Source organism: Centropristis striata, chromosome 5, assembly GCF_030273125.1.
Source record: "Centropristis striata isolate RG_2023a ecotype Rhode Island chromosome 5, C.striata_1.0, whole genome shotgun sequence".
NCBI lineage: Eukaryota > Metazoa > Chordata > Actinopteri > Perciformes > Serranidae > Centropristis > Centropristis striata.
Window position 1 is genome coordinate 3,383,471 of NC_081521.1, and position 26,505 is coordinate 3,409,975.

Below are 26,505 nucleotides of genomic sequence, written 5' to 3' on the forward strand. Positions count from 1 at the left end.
GCTGCTGATCTTTCATTTTTCTCCAACACACAACAACAAAACCACAACCGGTTTTTATCTCCTTTCACACACACACACACATACACACACACACACACACACACACACACACACGCCTCCTCAGCAGCAGGGAAAGTGCTGAAGATGCTGCTAATTGTCTGTCTGCTGCTACAAATAGGAGGGTTGTGTTTGATACAGGCTGTAATAACAGCTGAAGGAAGCTGAGCGGGATAAATACAGGTGGCCACCCTGGCTCTGTGTGTGTGTGTGTGTGTGTGTGTGTGTGTGTGTGTGTGTGTGTGTGTGTGCCTCCACCTGCACCATTAACACACACCTCTGGCCTCAAACACACACTGCCTCCACCATGGGAACAGCCAGGAACAACCCAGCTGTGCAAATGAATAATATGTTCATGACATTAAATCTCTCACATGCACACAACTATTTTTGTTGTTACCATTAAATTCGTCCAAACAAATGTAGCTTTAGTTGAACCAGGCATTAAGATGAACAATAAAGTGAAGAAAACAAGGGTGGTCTAATAATTTTTTTCCAGGACTGTATTTTATCTTATGTTATTTTACATCTATTTTTGGTCATTTTGTGTCTTTTTCGGTTATTTTTAACATCTTTTTTTGGTCAATTTGTGTCTTTTTCAGTTATTTTTACATATATTTTTGGTCATTTTGTATCTTTTCGGTTATTTTAACATCTATTTTTGGTCAATTTGTGTCTTCAGTTATTTTTACATCTATTTTTGGTAAATTTTTGTCTTTTTCTGTTATTGTTACATCTATTTTTGGACAATTTGTGTCTTTTTCGGTTATTTTTACATCTATTTTTGGACAATTTGTGTCTTTTTGGTTATTTTTACATCTATTTTTCGTCATCTTGTGTCTTTTATCGGTTATTTTTACATCTATTTTTGGACAATTTGTGTGTTTTCGGTTATTGTTACATCTATTTTTGGTCATTTTGTGTCTTTTTCAGTCATTTTTACATCTACACTCAGCTACCCAGCTGTGCAAATGAATAATAAGTTAATGACATTAAATCTCTCACATGCATGATGAGCCCTGTGGGTGGACAGTAAGAACTATATAAGCAGGACGTGGGAATATGAAGCCCAGCAACATATATTTTCCTTACTAATCAGATTAAAACGCCCAAGAAAAACAGCACACACACACACACACACACACAGAGGAGAACAGTTATATTTATGGCGTCTCACAAGAGTCCCCGTTTGAGGCTTTAGGCCAAAAAAACATGTCAAAACAGATTTGATTTGTGTTCTCTGCTTCCCTTGAACATCACCTTCACTTTCTCCTCTCCTGGCATAGTCATTGTGCAGCTTTGTGCAGCACATTACAATCAGAGGACAAGTGTCTTAACCCTTTGATGACAACATATAAACACCTTCTAATGCACAACATGGGGCAAAAATGACCCACATTCATTCCCCATGTTATTTCATGCTGGATGTGTGTTTGAATATCTTTTTTTTATTACAACAGATCATTATATCCATTTTTCCTTTCATACTTTATGAAGAAAAATAGTTTTTGTATTATTACATCAAGTTTACACACATGGGTCAAAAATGACCTTGTGCATTAGAAGCGTAGTGATACAAAAAGTGATGCACTAAATTAACAATTTGAGTATATGTGTAACTATGTTTGTCTTATTTTTAGTTTAACTTTAAAAGTGTTGTTAGAACAAAAACAGATGCAAAAATGACCAAAAATGACACAAAATTACCAAAATAGACACAAATTGACCAAAAATACATGTAAAAATGACCAAACAACCAAAAATAGATGCAAAAATAACCAAAATAGATTAAAAAATTAATTTAAAATAATGACAAAAAAAATATTTAAAAGCCTGCATTTATTAATGAACTAATATTACAGTTTTTGATTTTACATTTTACAAAAGAAATGTTTATTTACACGTCTTTATTGTGTCGGAGGGAAAAAATGTAATTGTGTAATAATCAGACCGCCATTACATTTTTCATCTTGCGGACCCCCTAGCAGCAGCTCATGCACCCCCATGGGTCCACGCACCACACTTTGGGAACCCCTGCTTTAGCCCCATGTTGTGCATCAAAGGGTTAAATACACGCCAGTGCAGAAACATACAAACATTTTATTTTCCCCATCAAGAGTTTCCACTTTTGGCTCTAATTTGACCATTTTACTTGGTCCAAAGGCTTCTTGCACAGCGATCGTTTCTGTCATAAAACTGGAGAAAATATGAGTAATCCATCTCCGTTTTATTCCTCTAATTCACAGGTGATTGCGTCTAGTGAAACTGAAATGCGGAGTCTGATTAGATTAAAATTCCATCCGTTTAAGAGGACACTGAAATGGGTTTCGACCCGGCCCGGCCTCCTTCTGTGTTCCCTCTCCTGCCGCCAATCCACAACAGCAGCTTTGAACTTTAGACCTTGTTTTCTAGGCAGAGGATGAAAACCAACAGGCCGTCGGGCTGCTGGCAGCAGGACAAGGAGACGGGAGAGGGTGGAGCGACAGGACGAGAGGGAGAGACAGAGAGGAGCTTGTAAAGAAAGGAATGAAGTAATGAAAAAAAATAAGGCGGGAACTGAGGAATGAAAGGAGAGAGAGAGAGAGAGAGAGAGAGAGAGACGGAGCGGAGGGGTAAAAGGAAAGAAAAAGAGGCACGAAGGGAAAAAAGGCTGGTGGAGGAAACGAGAAGCAAAGATGGTTGAAAAATGCTCGTAGAAGAAAACAATGAGGCAAGAAGAGAGAATAAAGGGATGAAAATGACAAACTGTGTGGGCCTTCAAGTGATATATGTGTAAAAATGACCAAAAAAGACACAAAACAACCAAAAATAGATGCAAAAAATGACCAAAAATTACACAAAATTATCAAAATAGAAACAAATTGACCAAAAATACATGTAAAATGACCGAAAAAGACACAAAACTACCAAAAATAGATGCAAAAATGACCAAAAATGACACAAAATTATCAAAATAGACACAAATTGACCAAAAACACATGTAAAAATGGCCAAAAAAGACACAAAACTACCAAAAATAGATGCAAAAATGACACAAAATTATCAAAATAGACACAAATTGACCAAAAATACATGTAAAAATGACCGAAAAAGACACAAATTGACCAAAAATACCTAAAGGGTTTCAGCTTCACTACAAAGTGCGTTGTGTGTTTTTATGTGTGTCATGTTTGTATTTTAGATATTGGAGAAGATATCTATCTATCTATCATATCTTATGCATGAATTATAACCTAAATATGTTTCAGATTCATGTTTGTAACCAGTTTTTATTACCTAGAATTGCTTAAATGATCAAAGTAAGCCTACATAATATTAAATAATATAAATCTAAATGGGGTTCTTGGGGACAATAATGCACAATTGCCCTAAACTGTGTAAACTAATTCTAAATTTTCTTAGTAAATTTCAAATAATAAGAGCTTACACAAAATGTCATTCCTCCCATTTAGTGTATCTTTTCTTATCTAATCTGATATTATCTTATCTTACTATCTATTGAATGAATCACTTACTGAAAAATGTTTCAGGTTCGTGTTTTAACCTGTTTTTATTACTGTGTTATTGTTAGATTAACCCGCAAAAGACCACAAAACGGGGATTCATCTTTTCAAATAAATGTACAGTTGGATTAAATCTAACAACTGTAATTAATTGCAGGCCGCCAGAATGTATTAGAGTAAGCTGACAGCCCGCTCTGTTTATATTATCTGTATTCTTAAATTATGAGAGATGTAAAAAAAAAAAATCTCTCTACATGCAGACAGATGAGCTGATGTCTGATCAATACATTCCTGTCGATGTCTGACCTAGAAACAGTGAATCAGGCCAAAAGGACACCAGCTGATTGATGGAACGTCATGGAAAAAATGATTAGACCACCTTTGTTTTCTTCAGGTTCTTGTTCATTTTAATGCCTGGTACAACTAAAGGTTCATTTGTTTAATTTAAGAGCTGATATCTAGACATTTAACATGGTTTTCTTGATAATGATTTTGGTTATAATAAAAAAAAAAACATGGAAAATGTCTAGATATCAGCTCTTAGATTAAACTCTTATCAGCTATTTTTGTTGTTAAAACGGTGGGGCTTTTCTTGAAAGAATATTCAAAGATCAGATCAGATTCAATAGAAAAAATTCCAGTCTGATTTTTAAGATTTTGAACCGGATTTAAAAAAACACATTAATACTATATCTTTGCAATAAATTATTTTCATTATTGTGTATTCCAGGTTTTCCATAATTAGTTTGTTTTTGATCATCATACATCCTAATTTTATGTTTTCCTTTATTAATTTTTAATAAAATCCCCTTTTGTGTCACTACTCTTCTACTGTACAACATGGGTCAAAAATGACCCATATCCATTTTTAGCTAAGTAGCTTGCTAAGCTAAATATGTAGCCAACTTCTTGGCTAAGTAGTTAGCTTAGCAAGCTACTAAGCCAAGTAGTTAGCTATGTAATAATACAGAAACTTTATTCATTTTTAATAAAATCCTTTTTTGTGTCACAACTCTAATGCACAACATGGGAAAAAAATGACCCATATCCATTTTTTAGCTAACTAGCTTGCTAAGCTAAATACGTAGCTAACTTCTTGGCTAAGTAGTTAGCTCAGTAGATGGCTAAGCTAACTACTTAGCTAACTTCTTGGCTAAGTAGTTAGCTCAGTAGATGGCTAAGCTAACTACTGGTACTTAGCTAACTTCTTGGCTGTGTAGTTAGCTTAGCAAGCTACTTAGCCATGTAGTTAGTTTTATTATAATACAGAAATGTTTTTTTCTTCATAAAGTATGAGAGGCAAAATGGAAATAATGATCTGTTGTCATCAAAACAAGATATTTAAAGAATACTTGGAATATTCAATCATAAAATAAGTTGATATCAAAGGATATGCGGGTGATTTTTGTGCCATGTTGTGCATTAGAACGGGTGTCAATATGTTGTGCATCAAAGAGTTAAAAACCTTTACTTTAACAGATAAACATGAAATATCTCCTGTGTTCTCCTGTTTGGTTTGAACAAAAATCTGCAGCCACAGCAGACCTTTTAATGGATCAGTGTGACACCTCTGGGCACGCACTCAACTCCACGCTAAATGTGTTCTGACAACATTAAGAGAAATTAGAAGATTTCCCTGTTTCCTGCTCCGACTCGTTTACAAGCGAGGGGAAAAGACGCAGCAGTGGCAGCCTCATTCAGACGAGAGGAGGAAGCAGCCGGAGCTCTGAGCCAGAGAATCAGTCAGCACACAGAGTTCCTGTGTGGTCTCGTCTCTCCGGAGAGAAACCCCTGGACGTCTGCATTCATCTTTTCAGGAGGGACGACCAAATAACAAACCACACAGAGTAATGTACAGTATGTACTCCGCCTACTACACCTCTAATTACACTAAAGGATGCTGAAATGAGAAGAGAAACGCTTGTTTCTTGTTACAGAATCTCAGCAGCAGGATAAACACACAGATCTGCACAGTAATAGCTGCATATTAGGGCTGGGCGACATGGTCCTAAAAGACGATATTAAATGATATTTAACCCTTTATCAGGCAAAGAACTATATTTGGTAACTTCAGGTAATATTTCGAGAAAAAAGTTGCAAATATACTAGATTAAAGTGGCAAATCTACAAGAAAAAAAGTTGCAGATTTAAGAGATTTAAAGTGGCAAATCTGTGCGAAAAAAGTCGCAGATTTACGAGAAGTGGGAAAAAAGCAACTTTTTCTCCCAGATTCACCAGGGCACTCATTGAAATACTTGCAAATTTCAACCCTAGAGAATATTGGAGGATATTACATACTGCCAGAATGTGTAAAAAAAAAACATACGAAAATAATATTTTGAGAAAAAAGTTTACAAGATTAAAGTGGCAAATCTACGAGAAAAAAATGTGCAGATTTATGAGATTTAAAGTGGAGAATCTGGGAGAAAAAAGTTGTTTTTTTTCTACTTTTTTCTCGTAAATCTGCAACCTTTTTTCCTTGTAAATTTGTGTCTTTTTGTAATAATTTTGTGTTTGTTTTGTAATTCTGTGTCATTTTTTGGTCATTTTGTGTCCTTTTTTGGGTCATTTTGTCTTTTTTTGGTAATTTTGTGTCTTTTTGTAATAATTTTGTCTTTTTGTAATAATTTTGTGTCTTTTTTTTGTAATTTTGTGTCATTTTTTGGTCATTTTGTGTGCTTTTTTAGTAATTGTCATTTTGATACTTCCTCCAGCAGCCCCCAGATAATTTGAGTTTGAGACCCCTGGTCTCGGTCATTAATGGAAACCCTTACGCCACTACGGCAAAAAGTAGGAATGTTGCCAATATCATGAAATGCATTTTGTTTTTACCCATAAAAAAATTATACCGGTATAATCATGAACAATACAATATGTACTCCCTACTGTATATCACCATTTGATCTCAGTCATAAATCAGTTGTAGCTCATAATTTGCATGCACATTAATGATTTGATTTATTGTTTTATTAACTCCATTAACAGTTATCAATCTCAATGACTTATTGAGTACATTTACATGGCTGTTTACAGAATAAAGTCCAAACAGGAAATGATTTGGAGGGTCAGTCTTCCACCTACAGAGCTGTGGACTAAGAGTGTTTAAATCACATAGAAGAGAACCAAATACTACATCAATCAGTCGTTATGTACTGCATACTGTTCATTCTGCCATTATCTGCAGATTGTTCACACTGAAGTGGACTCAATGGCACTAAATCTGTCTCCTCTCAGCAGTAACATAACGTCACTCTTCCAATCATAAAATCATTATTTTAACTTTAATGTCTCTCAGTTTGGCATTGGACACTTTGAAAAGCCACAATGCATTCATGTTGAGAAGTCTGATAATCTATTATGTATACATGCATTATTTGTAGACACAAAATGTACATACTATGCAGTAGGGCTGGGCGATATATCGCTATAAAAAATATATTGATTTTTTTTTTATGTGCATATATCGATATAATTCCACTTTTTTTTTTATTTCCTTATATATATATAAATGCTGCCCTTACTAGGGTTTGTCATATTTATTTCTTTTGTAATGTTTGTTATTCTTTTCTCATATAAATATATTTAATTCAGAAAAATATTTATTTGTTCTCCACTGGAATTTTAAATCCTGTTTCATTTTTTTTTTTTTTTTTACCAATTTGTTGCTGGATTTAAAAAGGTATACACTTCAACTGTAATCCCTGTTCATTTAAAATAAAATATATTTTTTACTATTATTATTTAAAAAAATTTAAATGTCTAATAAAAGCTGCTGGTGCACAATGTATTATTTTAGTGATAAATACATTAAAAAAATCAGTAAATGTATATCTGTGCATAGGGCTGGGCGATATATCAATATAAAAGATATATTGATATATATTTAAATGTGATATGTAATTAGACCATATCACATATATTTATATATAAAAGCTATAAGAGAATGATTTTGGTTATTATCAAGAAAACTATTTTAATTGTTTAGATATCAGCTCTTAGATTAAACTCTTATCAGCTATTTTTGTTGTTATCATTATATTGTCCAAACAAATGTACCTTTAGTTGTACCAGGCACTAAAATGAACAAGAAATTGAAGAAAAAGGCTGGTCTAATCATTTTTCCCATGACTGTATATACCTATTTAATCTTTATTTTCTCAGTTTTTATGTATAGAATTTGCAGACGATGTAATTCATTGTTTGTATGATGTTTAATAATGTATAACAATGTTATGTAAAGTAGCTCCGGGTGGTGGAAAATCATATAAATCACATAAAAAAAGGTCAATTTTCATTCCAGCTCCAAAAAAAATATTATACCAGCCACCATAATGGTAATCAATGAATTTTCCAGTATTGGCATCAGTCTCATAAAGGCCATATCGGCCAGCTGTAGTGCTTTCTTTATCAATAGATTAATTCAAAAATGTACCTTATTTTGTAGCACTAAGTGACAACTAAAGGATCCGTCCCAGAGTCCTCAGACTGCTGACAGAGTTTAACAAAGTAAAAGTTTCTAACCACGTCCGTTTTCTTTGTCTGGTCTGGTTTGGTTTTGGTGAATTAGTGTTTGTTCCTTCAAAATTCATGCTGATTTTATGGCTAAACAAAGCCATCATAATAGACCAGAGCCATTAAAGCACACAACATTTGCTGGCATATCCTGTCATGACTCATAGATTACTCATTAAGCACACGTTTACGACTCCTTTATTAAAAACAAAACAACAAGCAAAGAGAAAAAAATTCTTTTCACTTTTCATTTGGCCTGTTCGGTTTATTCTGAGCTCCTCTAGACCAGGGGCCTCAAACTCAAATTACCTGGGGGCCGCTGAAGGCAGTATCAAAATGACCAAAAAAAGACACAAAATTACTAAAAAAAAAAAAGACACAAAATTATTTTTTTTTAAAGACACAGAATTACCAAAAAAGACACAAAATTACTAAAAAAACGACACAAAAATATTTAAAGACAGAAAATTACCAAAAAAGACACAAAATTATTAAAAAAGACAGAAAATTACCAAAAAAGACACAAAATTACCAAAAAGGACACAAAGTTACAAAAAAAGACACACAATTAATTAAAGAAAGACACAAAATTACTTAAAAAAGAAACAAAATTACCAAAAAAAGACAAAATTATTTTAAAAAAGACACAAAATGACCAAAAAAGACACAAAATGACCAAAAAAAGACACAAAATAAAAAAAAGACACAAAATTACCAAAAAAGAAACACAAAATTACTAAAAAAAAAAAAATGACACAAAATTATTTACAAAATGACACAAAATTACCAAAAAAAAGACACAAAATTACCAAAAAAGTAATTAAAGGGACCTTCCACACACAATACAGTAAAGTGACATTCATATAAAACTCACATTAAACTTTCATATCAAGGTGGGGGCCACAAAATATCGTCACGAGGGCCACAATTGGCCCGCGGGCCGCCAGTTTGAAACCCCTGGTCTATAATGAATGTGATATTCACACATTTGGAACACACTGACACTGACTGTGATTAAACTTTTGGTGGAAAGCCTAAAACAGACCTGGCAGGAATAAATAAATATAATAACGTCTGATATAAAGGAAATAATAAGACACATGTTTGAGCCTTTTGGCAGCTTCCACCGACCTTTCACTGCTATGAGATCTCTTCCTCCATGTTGTCAGCAGCAGCCAAACACGGTAGCGTACTGGGGACACTCCTCCAGATCAAACCTCCCCGGGCCCGCTGCTATAACTCCTTATAACTCCTTATAACTCCTGCTGCAGCCTCTCTCCTCCACTTCCTTCCTCTGCTGTGATTCTCTGGCTGCTCCTCTGACTCGGAGGTTCATTGATGCTCCCACGCCTCTCCTCTTCCTCTACACCTCCACTCCTTCCTCCCACGCCTCCTCCAGACACCAATAACTTCCTTTTATTTCTCTTTTTCTCTCTCAACTGACAGGAGCGTGCATATTTGATGCAGCAGAAAAAACGAGTGCAGCTCTGACAGCTCTGACTTGGCGAGGAGGACTCGGGGGCAAAGGGCCAACGAGGTGAAACCTTAAAGTTAATGGTTAACATGATAATTGGGGTCAGCGGGGCAAACTCCACAAATATAGCACAAAGCATCACGACATGAGGACAGAGTGGAAAGAAGGGGAAGACAGAAATCAGGTCCTACACACTGCAAAAAAGCCAACTTGTATTTTTTGGCCTAAAACAGTGATTTAATCCTTAGAAGTCTAAGCATTCAGCCTTTGGAGTTTGGGGCTATTTCGTCGTTTTTTTACTCCTTTTCATTCTGACTGTATAAACCACTTAAAAATCTTTACCATGCAATGTTGCTATCATTGTTTTCAAGACAACCTCACCTATATGACCTGATTATTATTGTCATTTTGACTTACTGGATCAACATTTTTAACACACAAAAAAAAGACAAAAAACACACATAAAACATGAAAAACAATCCAAAAACACACACAAAATTACAAAAAAACACATACAAACACACTCAAAACACACAATAAACATCATAAAAATACACAAAACACAAAAAATTACAAAAAACACACATAAAAACACGAAATTATAAAAAAAAAAAAAAAAAACAGTAAACGCAAAAGTTTGCATTACAAATGCTAAATGCACAAAGCTAAATTAGAAAAATCTCTGCAAAAAAAATAGTCAAATCGTGTTAATACACTTCGAGGGTTTTTTTTTTTTTTATATACCTTTGCTAAAAAGGGTTAATGCATTAAATTGGACGTGGAAACTTCTGGAAAAGCCAAAACTTTAGAATACAGCTGACAGCACTCAAAAGCAAAACTTAAAATATTTTGTTTAATTGTCCAACTTAAAATTTTATCGAAGTTTGTTGCCTTGAAATTTTGAGTTAACCCAACTTTTCTTTTTTTGCAGTGTACTCTAATAAATAAAACATTGGCTCAACAAAAACTAAAACATGTAAACTGACACAAGTCATTATAGTGTATTGAATCAATAGACATTATTTGTGTGTCATCCGAACTCAATAAAATAACAATTAAAGTAAAAAGTCAGTATCCTCAGAATTGATTTTCTATTTCACAACAATATATATATATTAGTAATGACTAAAGGTCCTCTGAATTCGTTTTATAATTTTATAATTAGTGTATAAAAAACATTAAATTCTGCACTCAGGGAAGCCATGAATGACACTGTTGAGACAAACAGTGACATAACAAATATTCAGAGGTTTTAGTTTTGTTTTGACAGAGCTGCAGGCTGTTTACACAGCAGACAGAAAGAGGACAAGAGAGGAGAAGTAGGAGTTGTAAAAACATAAATAGTTTAAAAGTAGTAAATAAATAACACTCCCAAAACAATATCTCACGGAGAGAACGGACTGGGCACAATTTTTTTTCATTTCATCCATCCTTGTTCTGTTGTTGGATAAAAGCAGGTTCTTTATGTTTGTATCAAAAATAAAATGAAGGAAATAAAGGTGGGCACATGGACAAATATTGCAAGTATAGATTCTATGGCTGGGCGATATATCGATATAATATATATATATATATATATATATATATATATATATTTTTTTTTTTTTTTTTTTTTTTTTGTGTGGAGTTTTTTGTGAAGTGTTCATGTGTTAATGTGTTTTAGTCTTTTTGGTCATTTAATGGTATTTTTGATAATTTTGTGGCCAATTTGCGTCTTTTTTGGTCATTTTGTTTCTTTTTTGGGCAATTTTTTGTCATTTTGTGAGTTCTTTATTGCTTAATTTTATGTCATTTTTTGGTCATTTTTTTCTTTTTTGATAATTTTGTGTCATTTTTTTTATTTTTTATGTGAGACCATATCACATATATCGACATAGTTCTATTTTTTTTTCTTTTATATATAAACGCTGCCCTTTGTTCTCACTTTTTGATAAAAAATATCGGGATATATATCATATATCAATATTCAGCCTAAATATATCAGGATATGACTTTTGGTCCATATCGCCCAGCCCTAATAGATTCCATTTTATTTTGAAAAATAAATAATAGTGCTTTAACTGCATTGTGGAAACAGTTATGAAAAATATGATAGGAGCAAAACCAAAAAGTCCTGTAACTGCTTTGGGTTCAGAAGGCAAAGAGCAAGAAAAAAAAGTAAAGATAAAGACGTCAATTCAATAAAAACAGATCTGAAAAGCGGAGGGTTTTCAAAATAAAAAAAAAGCACACAAACCGGAGTAGAGAGAAAGGAACCAACTAGGGTTGAGAGTGAAGTAAATAAAAGAAAAGAGAAGAGAGAAGGAGTCCCTGAACTCAGAGAATAACCTCTGGTAGAATGAACCACTCCACTGTATGATGTTATTAAATCAAGAGAACGTGATAAAAAAGGTTATAAAAGTTCAATAAGACTGGCAGCTACATTTTACAACCCATAATTTGGTCAATTTTCCAAGAATGTAATGGCTTTTTTGGTCATTTTGTGTCTTTTTTTGGTCATTTTGTGTCTTTTTTTGATCATTTTGTTTCCTTTTTTGGACATTTTGTTTATTTTTTTGGTCATTTTATTGTCTTGGTCATTGGTATTTTTTGTCATTTTGTGGTCAATTTGAGTCCTTTTTTACTTCATTTTATGTAATTTTTTAGTTATTTTGTGTCTTTTTGTGGTCATTTTGTGTCTTTTTTTGATCATTTTGTGTCTTTTTGGTCATTTTATTGTGTTTTCTGGTCATTTAGTGTCTTTTTTGATCATTTTGTGGCCAATTTGCGTCTTATTTGGTCATTTTGTGTCGTTTTTGGTCAACCTGTGTCTTTTTGTGGTCATTTTTTGTCATTTAAAAAAAAAATGTATTTAACTGCATTTTAGACCTTATGAAGATAAAGATGTAAATTCAATAAAAAAAGATCTGAAAAGCAGAGGGTTTTCAAAATAAAATAAAAAGCACAAAAACAGGAGTAGAGAGAAAGGAACCGAGTATGGTTGAGAGTGAAGTAAATAAATGAAAACAGAAGAGAGAAGGAGTCCCTGAACTCAGAGAATAACCTCTGGTAGAATGAACCACTCCACTGTATGATGTTATTAAATCAAGAGAACGTGATAAAAAAGGTTATAAAAGTTCAATAAGACTGGCAGCTACATTTTACAACCCATAATTTGGTCAATTTTCCAAGAATGTAAAATTAGAAAAATGTGTGAGACATCAACACAATGGCTCAATTCAGCGTCTTGATGCAGACGGAGCTCTTTGAAGTAGCGTTTACTGATTTAAACTGAGAGATAAATGAGCTGAACGCTGCAGCATCTTGGCAGAAACACAACACAATTATAGAACCAGAAATAAATGCCAGCTTAGAATGATTGGGAATAAAAGGGCAGACTCATCTTTTCCTTTGATCTACACTGGACACAAACAACATTATGCCTACTAGAGCGGTTCTCAACCTGGGGGTCCCGGCCCCAATTTGGGTCGCGAGATGATTTCTGGGGGTCGACAAATCATTTTAGAAGACAGCTCTGTCTCCACTGTGTTAAAGTGTTCATGTGTTTGAGGTCATTTAATGTTTTTTTTGGTCATTTTATTGTCTTTTTTGGTCATTGAGTGTCTTTTTTGATCATTTTGTGCTCAATCTGCGTCTTTTTTGGTCATTTTGTTTCTTTTTTGGGCCATTTTGTGGCCAATTTGCGTCTTTTTTGGTCATTTTGTGTCCTTTTTTGGGCCATTTTGTGGTCAATTTGAGTCCTTTTTTGCTTAATTTTATTACATTTTTTGGTCATTTTGTGTCTTTTTTTGATCATTTTGTGTCTTTTTTTAACATTTTGTGGTCATTTTGTGTCTTTTTTTTGATAATTTTGTGTCTTTTTTGATCATTTTGTGTCATTTTGTGGTCAATTTGATTCTTTTTTGGGTCATTTTGTGTCTTTTCTGACAAATCCCAAAGTAGCAAGTTCTTACTTTCGAAGGAGTCTCTGGCTTGAAGCTGACGGTATAATCTACAACTTTAAAATGTTTTTGTTTTTTTTATTACAGTTTTAGGATGTGAAATGTACAAGTTGTTCTGTAAAGATGTTTACATTTATACTGTATTTTTTACGGAAATATTCTGCCCGAGCTGCCAGTTTTTTTCTGTAAAAACAACGGGACATTTTTACAGTGTAGAAATGGATATAATATTCATAAATATGCTTTTTATTTCTGTATAATGCCCTGAAACTAAAAACTATTGTGATGGCCGCCAAAGGCAAAGAATTGGTCGCCAACTGTCACGCTAACCACAGATCAATCTGACACCCACAAACAACCAACAAACAACAACATGGATAGCATGACAACATGTGAGGAAACATAAGACTAAGTTGAACAAGTTCAAGTTCACTTCAGAGCAGAAACCTGAGTAACTCGGAGGATGACAGGTCTGGTGACTCGTGTAGGTTTAGGTTAGCGAAATGGGCTAAAGCTAACGGTGCTAGCCACATGACGCTGGAATGCTACAGAACTGATGAACTCCAGGTGAATCTCCTAAGCCTCAAACAACCTGAGGAGGTCCATGCCAAGATAAGTCATTTTAAATTAAGACATAGTGGAGATAAAAGGGCGTACTGTGGAGAGTGACATAATAGAGAGTTAAACCTCTGAATATATTATATAAACCACTGATGCTAATGGACACATTCCTTCACAACGCTCTGCTGCATCTTCCTCTACTGAAGAAGAAGAAACAGGGTTTGAATAATTCAACAAGCCCTCTAGTTTATTCTGGCTTCAGTAACGTGTGGTCTTCAAAGTCCAACCATCTCATTTGACAGGGTCTTTAGGAGAATATTAGCAGTTTCACATATAATGGTGATATTTGGACATAGCCTGCTCCGGTGAATTATGGTATGATTTCATGACGATGCAGTGATTTACTCAGCTTGTGGTTAAGTATGATAGATTCAGATTCAGATTTAACTTTGTTGTCATTGCACATGTCACAAGTACAAAGCAACGAAATGCAAATGGCATCTAACCAGAAGTGCTTAAGCAGTAATTATATTATTATTATTGAATAAAAAAATGCAGTAGGGTGGATTCTGGTAATGTGGGACAGGTTTGGCTGGTTTATTTCCTGCTTAGAGTAAATATAGTCATCAAAACCTTTGCTATTGGTCTACCATGGCTGTCATGTGACTGAAATTACATAAAATATTTTTAAATTTAGAAAAATATAACAAAGTCAAAATTGCAAAAAGTGTCCCACATTACACAAATTCACTATATATATAGATAGCATGATTCAACGGAAATGTATATATCTAAAATATTGTATTATGACTACTGACTACTGTGCATTAAATTGATGTACACTGCATCATTTTTACAAAGCCAGTGATTCAGTTAAAGAAAGGCTCAAAGTAACTGCAACTTAAGAAAACAGTGCAGAGAGCAGCATTTAGAAAATGCTGCAAAGACCACAACACAACAGAAGTGTTTCCAGAGGACACTTAAAAGTGATGCACACGTCTGGACATGCATGTGATATTTTCACGTTTTTTCAAGATAACGGTAATTTCCCACTATAATGTAAAATTATCACCTTATTTCATGACAATGATAATTTCATGTTATAACGTGATATATAGCGTTAGCCCGCTAGCCCGTATCAATCACATTGCAGTTAAACAAAACGGCACCGACTTAGTCTTGGTCTTGCTAGCCCGCTAACGCTAACACGCTATTGATCGCCGGCTAAAGTTAACACGCAATGAACAGCTGCTAACGCTAGAATGCTATCAATTGCCAGCTAACACTAGCATGCTATCGACCGCAGGCTAACTCAACTTTACTCAACTCAACTTTATTTGCAAAGCATTTTAAAACAACCACAGCTGCAACAAAGTGCTGTACATAAACAAACAGAACAAGGGACAATAAAATAAATAAAACAGGAATAAACACTAAAATAAATACATTGATTGCTTTTTAAAAAACAATTAATAAAAGCGAACCATAAAACACTAAAAACAAGAGCAGAGTCTCATGCGTGGTTAAAAGCCAAGGAATAAAAATAGGTTTTAAGAGGAGTTTTAAAAATGGACAGTGAGGAGGCTTGTCTGATGTGCAAAGGCAGCTCATTCCTAGCGCTAGCATGCTATCGATCGCCGGCTAAAGTTAGCATGTCCAGAGGTGTGCATCACTTTTAAGTGTCCTCTGGAAACACTTCTGTTGTGTTGTGGTCTTTGCAGCGTTTTCTAAATGTTGCTCTTTGTCGTTGTCAAATTGATGAAGATGTTTTTTTCTCAGTTTGCTTGTGTTTTGTGTATTTGCATGTGTTTTCTTAAGTTGCATGTGTGTTGCTTTTTGTTTTTCCTTAAGAAAATAGAATGTATTATACATTATACATTAAAGTGGCTTTTGACAGAGAGAGTGAGATAAGCATGTGAAATATAAAGTTTTATTAAAGAAAAGCTGACACCTAAGAATTTCTATCTAAATGCTTCATTTTTAACGCATTTATTTCCAAAGTGCTCATGTTTGAGAGGATGAAATCATCTGTATTTTTCAATTTTGAGCCATGGATATTAAGTGACCATTTTCCATACACAGACTACGGTTTTGTCAAATCAAACAACATTTACAGACCAAACTTATCACAAAGTCCACAAATCGAGAGTCCCGGTGATTTCATCACCTCACTGCAAACCCAAAACAAGCAAAAGAGAGAAAGGGGGAAAAAAAGCGAGGCCTTCTTTGCCCCCTGCCAAAATCTCCATGTTACAGAAAAAGAGGCATCAGGCCAAAACTAACATATTAGCTCATTGAAATGTAAGGTGCTTAATGTGGCCAGACAGCCTCAGAGGGGACTTTCTCTCCCTTTAACTGGGACAGAGGCAATCTTTTAAGCATCGGAAATATCAGAAAATAGTTTCCTTTCAGTAATCTCTAATGATTATTGCACCATTAGCTGAGGTTTGTGTGGCATACCTAAAATATCTGACATTGCTCCGCTCAGACAGACGAAGGCTTTCAGCACATTACATAAACCGTCTCTTCTTAGGGCTAAGGGGGAAAAAAATATAGAAACTAAATTCTGAAAGGTTAACTTGTGTTAGACAGCAGTGTAGAGCAGGAACAAATCAAACTACTATGACAAAGCATGAGTATATCATGCCTACTGTTATTCTACAGCAGGGCTCTCAAACTCAAATTACCTGGGGGTCGCTGGAGGCAGTATCAAGATGACCAAAAAAAAAGACACAAAATGACCAAAAAAAAAAAAGACACAAAATGACCAGAAAAGACACAAAATGACTAAAAAAAGACACAAAATGACCTAAAAAAGACACAAAATTACAACAAAAAAAAGACACAAAATGACCAAAAAACCCCCACAAAATTACAAAAAAAGACAGAATTACCAAGAAAGACACAAAATTATTTTAAAAAAAAAGATAATTACCAAAAAACGACACAGAATAACCAAAAAAGACACAAAATTATTTTTTTTAAAAAAGATAATTACCAAAAAACGACACAAAATGACCAATAAACCCCACAAAATTACAAAAAAGACAGAATTACCAAAAAAGACTCAAAATTATTTAAAAAAGACACAAAATGACTAAAAAGACACAAAATGACTTAAAAAGACACAAAATGACTAAAAATAGACACAAAATGACCCAAAAAAACACAAAATGACCACAAAAAAAACACAAAATTACTAAAAGAAGACACAAAATGACCAAAAAACCCCACAAAATTACAAAAAAGACAGAACTACCATGAAAGACAAATTTATTTAAAAAAAAAAGATAATTACCAAAAAACGACACAGAATTACCAAAAGAGACACAAAATTATTAAAAAAGACACAAAATTATTTAAAAAAGACACAGAATTACCAAAAAATACAGAAAATGACACATAAAAGACACAAAATGATTTTTTTAGTCTGTATAAATGAATAAAAAACGTTATGGAGGGTTATGGTTAAATGCAGAGGCCCACTGTGGGATTAATAAAGTAATCCTAATCCCAAACATGACAGTAAACAATGCTTCAAATGTGGATGTTGATGCAAATATCTAACTCTTAAAATCTGATTATTCACACACATCTTCAACCAAGGAGCACAAAAGAGCTGCACAATCACCTGTTTCAGGGCAGAAACCTGAGATTAGTGTCAACAGTTCGATATCCGACCAAATGAAATATGATCACAATCTCTTCTTCTGTTCTTGTGTTGTGTTGTTTAATAATGACCAGAATGACAGAGTAGCACCATCATAGACAAGTAACACACAATGATCAAATCACTGGAGCACAAAACCTGCTACAGGATGCAAATACACACACGACAAATAATCTAATAAACAATCTGAGCAACTGTGATGTTTATTTTCTAGAAATGAGTGAGTTCGTACACTGTAAAAAAAGAAAACAACTGTTGTTTTTACGGTAAAAAACCAGTAGCTGTGGTTGCCAGAACTTTACCGTAATAAATATGGTGCAACTTTTTCTAATATTACGGTAAAAATATATTACCACTGTTGACTTCACATTTAAGATTTAAGCCATTTTATTCCATATTTTACCATTAAAAAAAAGTTTTCCCAACAAAAGAAACGCTGTTCTGCTATTTAATTGACAAGAAAATACTTTATAAATGCTGCATAAATTAAAGATTTTACCATTAAATATTACAGTATATTTTTGTTAGAGATATGGTGTTCAGTACATTTAACAGTGAGAAAACTGTACATTTTTTATATTATTATTTTATATATATATATATGTATATATATATATATACACACACAAGACATCCCTGTAATTTTTGCATTTATTTTTTGTAAAAATACTTATATTATTACTATAGTATATTTTTGTTACACACATGGTGCCAGAGTATTTTACAGTGGAGTATTTTTAAAAAAACTGTAAAAAAAAAAAAAATACTGTTTTGGCTAATATATACATTTACAGTGTTTCATTGTAACTGAAACTGATTTAACTCATTTATCATTTTACGTATTTTACTGTCGTGGTTTAGCAGTTTTTCACCGTAAAATCGACACTTTTTTTTTTTACAGTGTACAGTGCAAATTAGTCCTTAACTTGCATTCATTTTAACTTGATTTGGGGGAAAAGTAACAGCCCAACTATTCACCATCAGTTTCACTTGCAAAATCAATCATTGCACCATTGATACATTAACAGTTGTTACTTTTGTTTCCATGCAAATAAAAGGAGAGCTGACCTGCTGTTGATGTGGACTGGTGGGCACTTTATAATCACGATGCTGGACTCGCTGCTGGATGACTGTCAGCCATCAACGATGGATGATGGAGCAACCCTCATGTCATCACTTCATATTATCCTGCAAAACATTGGAAAAGGAAAATGTATCAGAATTATTCATTCCTGAGGCAAATAACAGATTGTGTTGTGACCTCGACCTTTGAACTCTAAAATAGAATCAGTCCATGCTTGATTCCTAGTGGATGATTGTGCCAAATTTAAAGAGTTTAAAAAATATAAACTGATGGTCCTCTGATTCAATGGTGAACTTTGAAACAAAAAGCCAAAAAAGACACAAAATTACCAAAAATGACCAAAAAATTACATAAAATTAAGCAAAAAAGGACTCAAATTGACCACAACATGACCAAAAAAAGACACAAAACGGCCCAAAAAAGACACAAAATTACCAAAAAAAGACACAAAATTACCAAAAAATTACATAAAATTAAGCAAAAAAGGACTCAAATTGACCACAACATGACAAAAAAAACGTCCCAAAAATGACACAAAATGACAAAAAAAGACACTGGTGACACTTGGTCATTTTGTGTCTTTATTTTGTCATTTTGTGTCTATTTTCCATTTACATTTGTATCATGTTAATGGAGGGAGAAAAGGCAATATCGGCTTCAAAAAAAATCAGCAGCACATAATCGGTACTGGCCTTAAAGAACCCGTATCGGTCGACCACTGATGGTACCACAGAGGGTTAAGAACCACAGAAAGGAAGCAATCTCGTCTCCGGTCTAAGAAAAATAATCTCTGTGTTCTAGAAATCAAAACAATCCCATCTCTGTGCAGCATTATTTGCTAGTTTCAGATTGCCTTTGGTATTAGCAGCAGAGAGATCCGTTAATTTTTCCATTCTTTAGTTGGACTTTGGAGGGAAATCCAACACGGTTCTTTCCTGAGTGAAGAGCTTAGCGCTGTGCTGAGGAACCGCTAACAGCCAACAGGACAGGATCAGCTGCTGCTATGTAACTCTAGTTCTCTGCTGCCTTCGTGCTCTCTGAACGCAGGAAAGGTGAATTCTTTAGTGTATCATTCCCACGTGTTAGCGTTAGCGTTAGCATTAGCAGCGCTGGATACAGATGGTGTCAAACCTCGAGACAGACAATCCATGAAAACACACATTCATTTACACACATGTTGACACAAAACACACAAACATGTTTTCAGTCTTCTCATTCCAGTTTCCTCTCATTCTTATTATTAATAATAATAATAATAATAATAATAAAGACAAACTTCAGTAAAAGAACTGCAACATACAGAGCCATGACTCCCCAAACATTAACTTTAAATTATTATTGAAAAAACATCTCTTAAATGGATCTATTTACTCATTATGAAATTGTTATAAATTAATTAAATCCATTAAAAATATAGAATGATATGGTTCAGTAAAGAATATTAACTACTACGTAATAAACACAGCTATATATTATTAAATTATATATAATATCTATAGCTTTAAGTAATGGATATTAAATGAAAGATGAAAAGATTAAATAAAATCTCCTAAATGGATATATATGGAAATTAATACTATTAATTTACTATTAAAAACATAGAATAATATGTTAGTAAGGTATATTAACTACTATGTAAAAGATCCTGATTTTGAAGCTTTGCTATCATTTATATTCTTGGTTTTATTTCAGTTTTTCTTTTGTTTTTTTTTGCTTCACTATTCCCATTGTTAACTCTTTAAGTTTGTTTTAATTTAACCTCCTGAGACCCAAGCATTCATTTGGTATGTATTGTTCGTTTCTCCTAGATATTTGGGATTTGTAGGACCTGATGAGTACAAAAACTAAGCATTGTCTTTGCACAGGAAGTAGTTTTTTTTTTTTTTTTTTTTAAAAGGGTTACTTTTACTATATATCACAATTAATTCACCAGTGTATAAAACTTTTCATTTCCTTACATTTATACCCTCTCTTTGGAAGAACGATAGTAAAAGTATAATCGTTCTCAATATCAAACTACAAACATTATTAAGCACAAATAAGCAAGATGCTGCTAACTGATTTTTACACTGATTGATGTATTGTGTCTTTTTCTGGAGTGTGTACTACTGAGGACAACATGTTATAGTTGAGCAGAATTAAGTATAAGGTCCAGAAAAACTAAAATGAAATGTCCACATGTGAGGATGCAGGGTCACAGGAGGTTAAGTTGTATGTTTTTTATATTATATGTGGGACCCCAGGAAGAATAGCTGCAGTTGTGCTGCAGCTAATGAGGATCCAAATAAAACAACAAACAATAAACAATTCTGAGACGTGACACACGGGGCACGGTGATGGTAGCTCTGTCTTCTGCTGCCAGCAGGTAATAATAAGAATAACAACAATAAGCAAATTATCAGTTTATCTTCCACCGCAGTATTGTGTGTGTGGGCTCCTCCCAGCTCGTCTAGACTGCCAAGTATGCAGGTGTAAGTCAATACACCAACACACACACACACACACACACACACACACACACACACACACATTCTTGTACTTCTATCTTTGTGAGGACCCTCACTGGAACAGTGAATTCCCTTGCAAGGTTATAATAGTTTTGGATTTTTCATCAGTTTTAGTTTTAATTTCATTGTTATTTTTTGTTTTCAATTTCAGTTAGTTTTAATGAGTTTTTAGAGTGAGTTTGCTAGTTTTAGTTCAGTTATTACTACTTGTATTTTTTTGTAATGGGGTATTTGTTGGGTGGGAGATTAAAAGAGGTCACAGTAAATTTTGCCTTTATTTTCTTTGTCTGATCCATCTTCATTATGTATGAAAAAAGTTGACAAAGACGAAAAAACGAAGGACATTTTCACTATAATTTTAGTTAGTTTTGTAACAACACAATACAGTTTCAGTTAATTATCATTATCATGTAACCTTTAACCCTTAAAACAAAGTCTGAAATCTCAAAAAAAAAAAAAAGCCTTTAAAGAAGTGAGGACCAGCCGAAACGTCCTCACTTTGCAAAAATGTCCTCACTCTGTTGGTTAAAAAACGTGTCCTGGTCCTCACTATGTAGGAAGTACAAACACACACACACACACACACACGGTTCACATTTAAACTTCCCTGGAATCTGAAGTGTATTTTGCAGCGTGCTCTCTACAAGATTTACAAGAGAAAAACAAACAGTTGAACAATAAACAAACAGATAACAGGAGACGGACGGAGAGCTGTGAGATGTGAAGCGCCGCCTCATAAAACCCTCCAGGTGACCGTGATAAGGCCCTCGGTTCAGGGCCGGGCCAGCGGTGAGGATATAATAAAGTGGAGTGATGGATCTTGAGTCTGTGCTTGAAAACAGACTGGTTCTCATTCTGTGATGTGGCTTGGCAGGCTGTTAAAGGAGAGGAGCTCTGAAGGAGCAGGGCCTGGCACTCAGAGAGGCAGAAGGGCTCTTAGTGAGGAGGAGAGCTGACTCCTTATACAGAATAGTGTGTGGAGTGTTAAAAATCAGGACACTTTTCATTGTGTTTTCAGCCAAAAACTGTAGAACCAGAAGGGTTTATTATCACCAAAAGACACAATTCTGTGATTTCAACTCAATGTGTTATTTGTCCACTCCATGCCTTAACCAAAATATGTTTTATTTCAACATTTTTAAATACACTGTAGTGTAAACGACAACCAACATATTATTATTAACATAAATTCCCAGTCTTTTTTAAATAGTTTTGTGTCTTTTTTAAATAATTTTGTGTCTTTTCTTGGTAATTTTGTCTTTGTTTTACATAATTTTGTGTCTTTTTTAGAAATTGTGTGTCTTTTTTTAGAAATTGTGTGTATTTTTTGGTCATTTTGTGTCTTTTTTCATAATTTTGTTTCTTCATTTGGTAATTTTGTGTCTTTTTTGTGTCATTTTGCTTCTTTTTTAAGTAATTTAGTTTTATGTGGTCATTTTGTGTCTTTTTAAAGTAATTTAGTGTCTTTATTTGGTCATTTTGTGTCTTTTTTTGGTCATTTTGATACTGCCTCCAGCAGCCCCCAGGTAATTTGAGTTTGAGACCCCTGCTTTAGAACCAGTGTTTCACACAGAATTTTGCTTTGTCAGAAATTTTTGCCCTAAAAGCCTAAATTTGGTGCCTCTTGCACATTCTAATGCCACTATTCCATCTAAATTGCATATTTTAGAGAATTATTGTAAAGGAGAATAAGGGTTCTTCTATGTTTTATTCAAGGCATCTTATTTTGACAGTCTTCTTGTAAATTCTGTGGTGGACTCTGCTGACACATCCATGTGCTTTTATTTTGAAAGATACTTGTGTTTGCTTTTATTTTGAAGGCGGGTCTAACACGTTATTACCGTAACGCCTTATGGTATGTTTAAATAAGACTCAAAGTCAAAACTTAAAAGTCGGAACTTGGAGTTCGGAACAACATCGAAAATTCTGAAATTCCTGTAGACCTTGAACGCACCATTAGCCGCCAGACTCTCTATGTTCACTGCAATGTAAATAATCTAACTAACGGATCATTAATCCTGTTTTACCATCCCTAGTGCAATCTGCATGCATGGTACTGAAAGAGGAAGTATAAATAATAGTCCATGTTGAATATTTAGTGCTCCAGATAACTTTTTGAAGTCAACCATGGAGCAAATGAACACTGAACAGAGGAAGAGACATTAAACAGAATGTAGGCCATAGACAATAGATTTAGTTTTAAATGGGATGCAGGAATGTGAGATGTAGGACACAGAATATAGGTTAGATGATGCAGTTCAGATAAAGGTGCACAGCAGGGGGTGGTTACTATGTTGGCAGGCTGATTGCAGTTTGTATTTATAGTAGGGCTGGGCGATATGGACCAAATGTCATATCCTGATATATTTAGGCTGAATATATCGATATATGATATATATCCTGATATTTTTATTGCAAATTGAGAGCAAATGTTCAGTCAAACACTGCAAATTATATGTTTTTCTTCCCAAGATTAAAAAAAAAAAAGATTTGCAAGTGTTAGATAATGTATCTTGTTTTAAGAGTTAATTTCTTATTTTAAGTGTTCAACATGCTTATTTCTAGATTTAATAATCTTAATTTAAGAAATCTTGTCAAAGCCAAATATGTCATGTCAAAAAAAGTTTAAGAAAGAAAAAGTTTAAATGTATTAAATTGATCATAGTAGTATTTTTAGTCTTAATGGGGACCGTAAAGCTAATTAAAATACAATAAATATTGTTAATTGAAATTAGGGCCGGGCGATATGGACAAAAAAAAAATCCCAATACATTTAGACTTAATATATATATATATCCTGATATTTTTATCATAAAGTGAGAGCAAATGTTCAGTCAAAGTCAAATATGACATGTCACAAGTAGTTTTATTGAAACAGTTTATTTAGGTGAATATAAATACTGTATAACAAGAGTTTATTTTAAATCAAAGCTCCATTGAGTGCACATTTAAATAAAAAAATATCTTAAATAAAAATGGCCTATGAATTAAATTAGGCCAATCTTTTTCCGAAATAAATATATTTAAATGAGAAAGGAATAACAAACCCTAGTAAGGGCAGCATTTATGTATATAAAGAAAGAAAAAGTCTAATTCCATATCACATTTAAAAATATATTGATATATTAAAAATATATTGATATATTTTTAATATCGATATATCGCCCAGCCCTAATTTCAAGTATGCTTCCTTACTCTGTTGCAGCTGTGTGGAGAAAATAAGATTCACTTTCGGATTTTTTGATGTGTAACCACAAAGACCTCAATATTTAAATGTCTCTAATCCGAGCGAAGTATGACAGCGAAGCAGAAAGACACCTGATCACTCACTCACTGACAGGATCAACTCTTTTATCTCCAGAGACAAAGTAGGTTGATGAAGAAAGAGGCACAGAGTCAATCAATAACATAGAAGGAATGAAGGACGTGTCAGAAGGTTTGTCAGCTGGAAATCAATGCAAATACGTGCAAAAACCCACCAACGACTCAGGAAGGTTATAGTTAGAGAAGAGATACTTATACTTATACATAACAGCAGAACTGCAAAAAACATGAAGCTTACCAAGTATTTTCTTCTTCTATCTAGCAATAGTATCTTAATTATCTTGTTTTGAGTATAATTTACCTACTGACCATAGCTTTATGTGCTTATTTTAAGAACATGTGTCTTTTTGTAACAAAAACAAGTGAATAACCTCTTCACAGGGATCTCAGTCTTGTTTAAAGACTTCTTTTTTAGGATTGAAATTGTGAGCTTTTTTCATGCTTTTCAATTTATTTTATCATTATTCAATTATTAGTTTTATTATGCGTTTATTTAATTATTAGTATTATTTTATGTGCTTATTTAATCATTAGTATTATTATGTGTTTATTTTTTTATTATTATGTGCTATTTTATTATTATTATAATTATTATTATGTGCTTATTTTATTATTATTATAATTATTATTATGTGCTTATTTTATTATTATTATTATTATTATTATTATTATATACTTATTTTATTATTTGTAATATTATTATGTGTTTATTTAATTATTAGTATTATAATCATGTGTTTATTCAATTATTATTATTATCATTATGTACTTATTTATTTATTTGTAGTATTATTATGTGCTTATTTAATTATGACTATTATTATGTGCTTTTAAAAAAAAATTTTATTATTATGTGCTTATTTAATTATCTTATCGTTTATATATATTTAAATATATTTATATGACAAAAGAATAACAAACATTACAAAATAACTAAATATGACAAACCCTAGTAAGGGCAGCATTTATATATAAAGAAAGAAAAAAATTGGACTAGATCAATATATGCGATATCGTCTAATTCCATATCACATTTAAAAATATATCGATATATCTTTTATATCGGTATATATCGCCCAGCCCTAATTGACATACACGGCTAAAAAAAAATGTGGTTTGTCTTGGACGATTCATTGTTTATCTTCAACGTGAAATTGTGTCTAAAATGTTCAAACTGTATTTCCCACCCTTTGTAGTTTATTTATTTGAAGTCAAATTATTTATTTCCATGCTTCACATTGTTATTCTCTCAGTGCAAGCTGGAGGAGACAGAAAATACCATGCAGGGATAATTATAAGTAAAGACAAAATTGCACCAAAGTTAAAAGCTGCGGTAAAAGATCAAAGAGTAAAAAGAAAGTTGTGGAGGGAAAAGAGAAACGGAGTGGAGGCGTGTTTAAGATTACGATTACGACAGCTTGTTTATATCTTTAAAATCCTTTTATCAACTGCTGTATCCTCAGCTAACAGGTAAGAGCAGAAATATTAAACAGAGTTATGTAATAAAAGCTGTCAGACATAAGCGTGTTTATGTTTCCTCGTAGGCGTCCTGTCATATTAAAGCATGTGTGTGTGTGTGTGTGTGTGTGTGTGTGTGTGTGTGATGGATGAGCATTAAAGAACACACACTCAGCTGTTGGGTAACCTGCCAAGAAATACCATTTGCTACACAGAGTTTGACTGAGGGGAGGTTTAAGCTATACAGTGTGTTTATATATACAGTATATGTATATCTAAACACACTTTAGACTGTGAGCTACGGCTGGGCGATATGTTCCAGAAGTCATATCCTGATATATTTAGGCTGAATATCGATATATATCCTGATATTTTTAACGCAAAGTGAGAGCAAATGTTCAGTCAAACACTGCA

At 33.4% G+C, this 26,505-nt stretch overlaps 1 protein-coding gene across 1 annotated transcript in view; it reads right to left on the minus strand.

Annotated features, from left to right (window-relative positions):
• Positions 1-26,505, minus strand: part of LOC131972265 (vitamin D3 receptor A) — a 148,711-nt gene that overhangs the window by 67,993 nt on the left and 54,213 nt on the right. Inside the window, exon 2 of the mRNA XM_059334070.1 lies at positions 18,787-18,906. The gene's annotated coding sequence lies outside the window, so the exon portion shown is untranslated. The remainder of the gene's footprint in view (positions 1-18,786; positions 18,907-26,505) is intronic.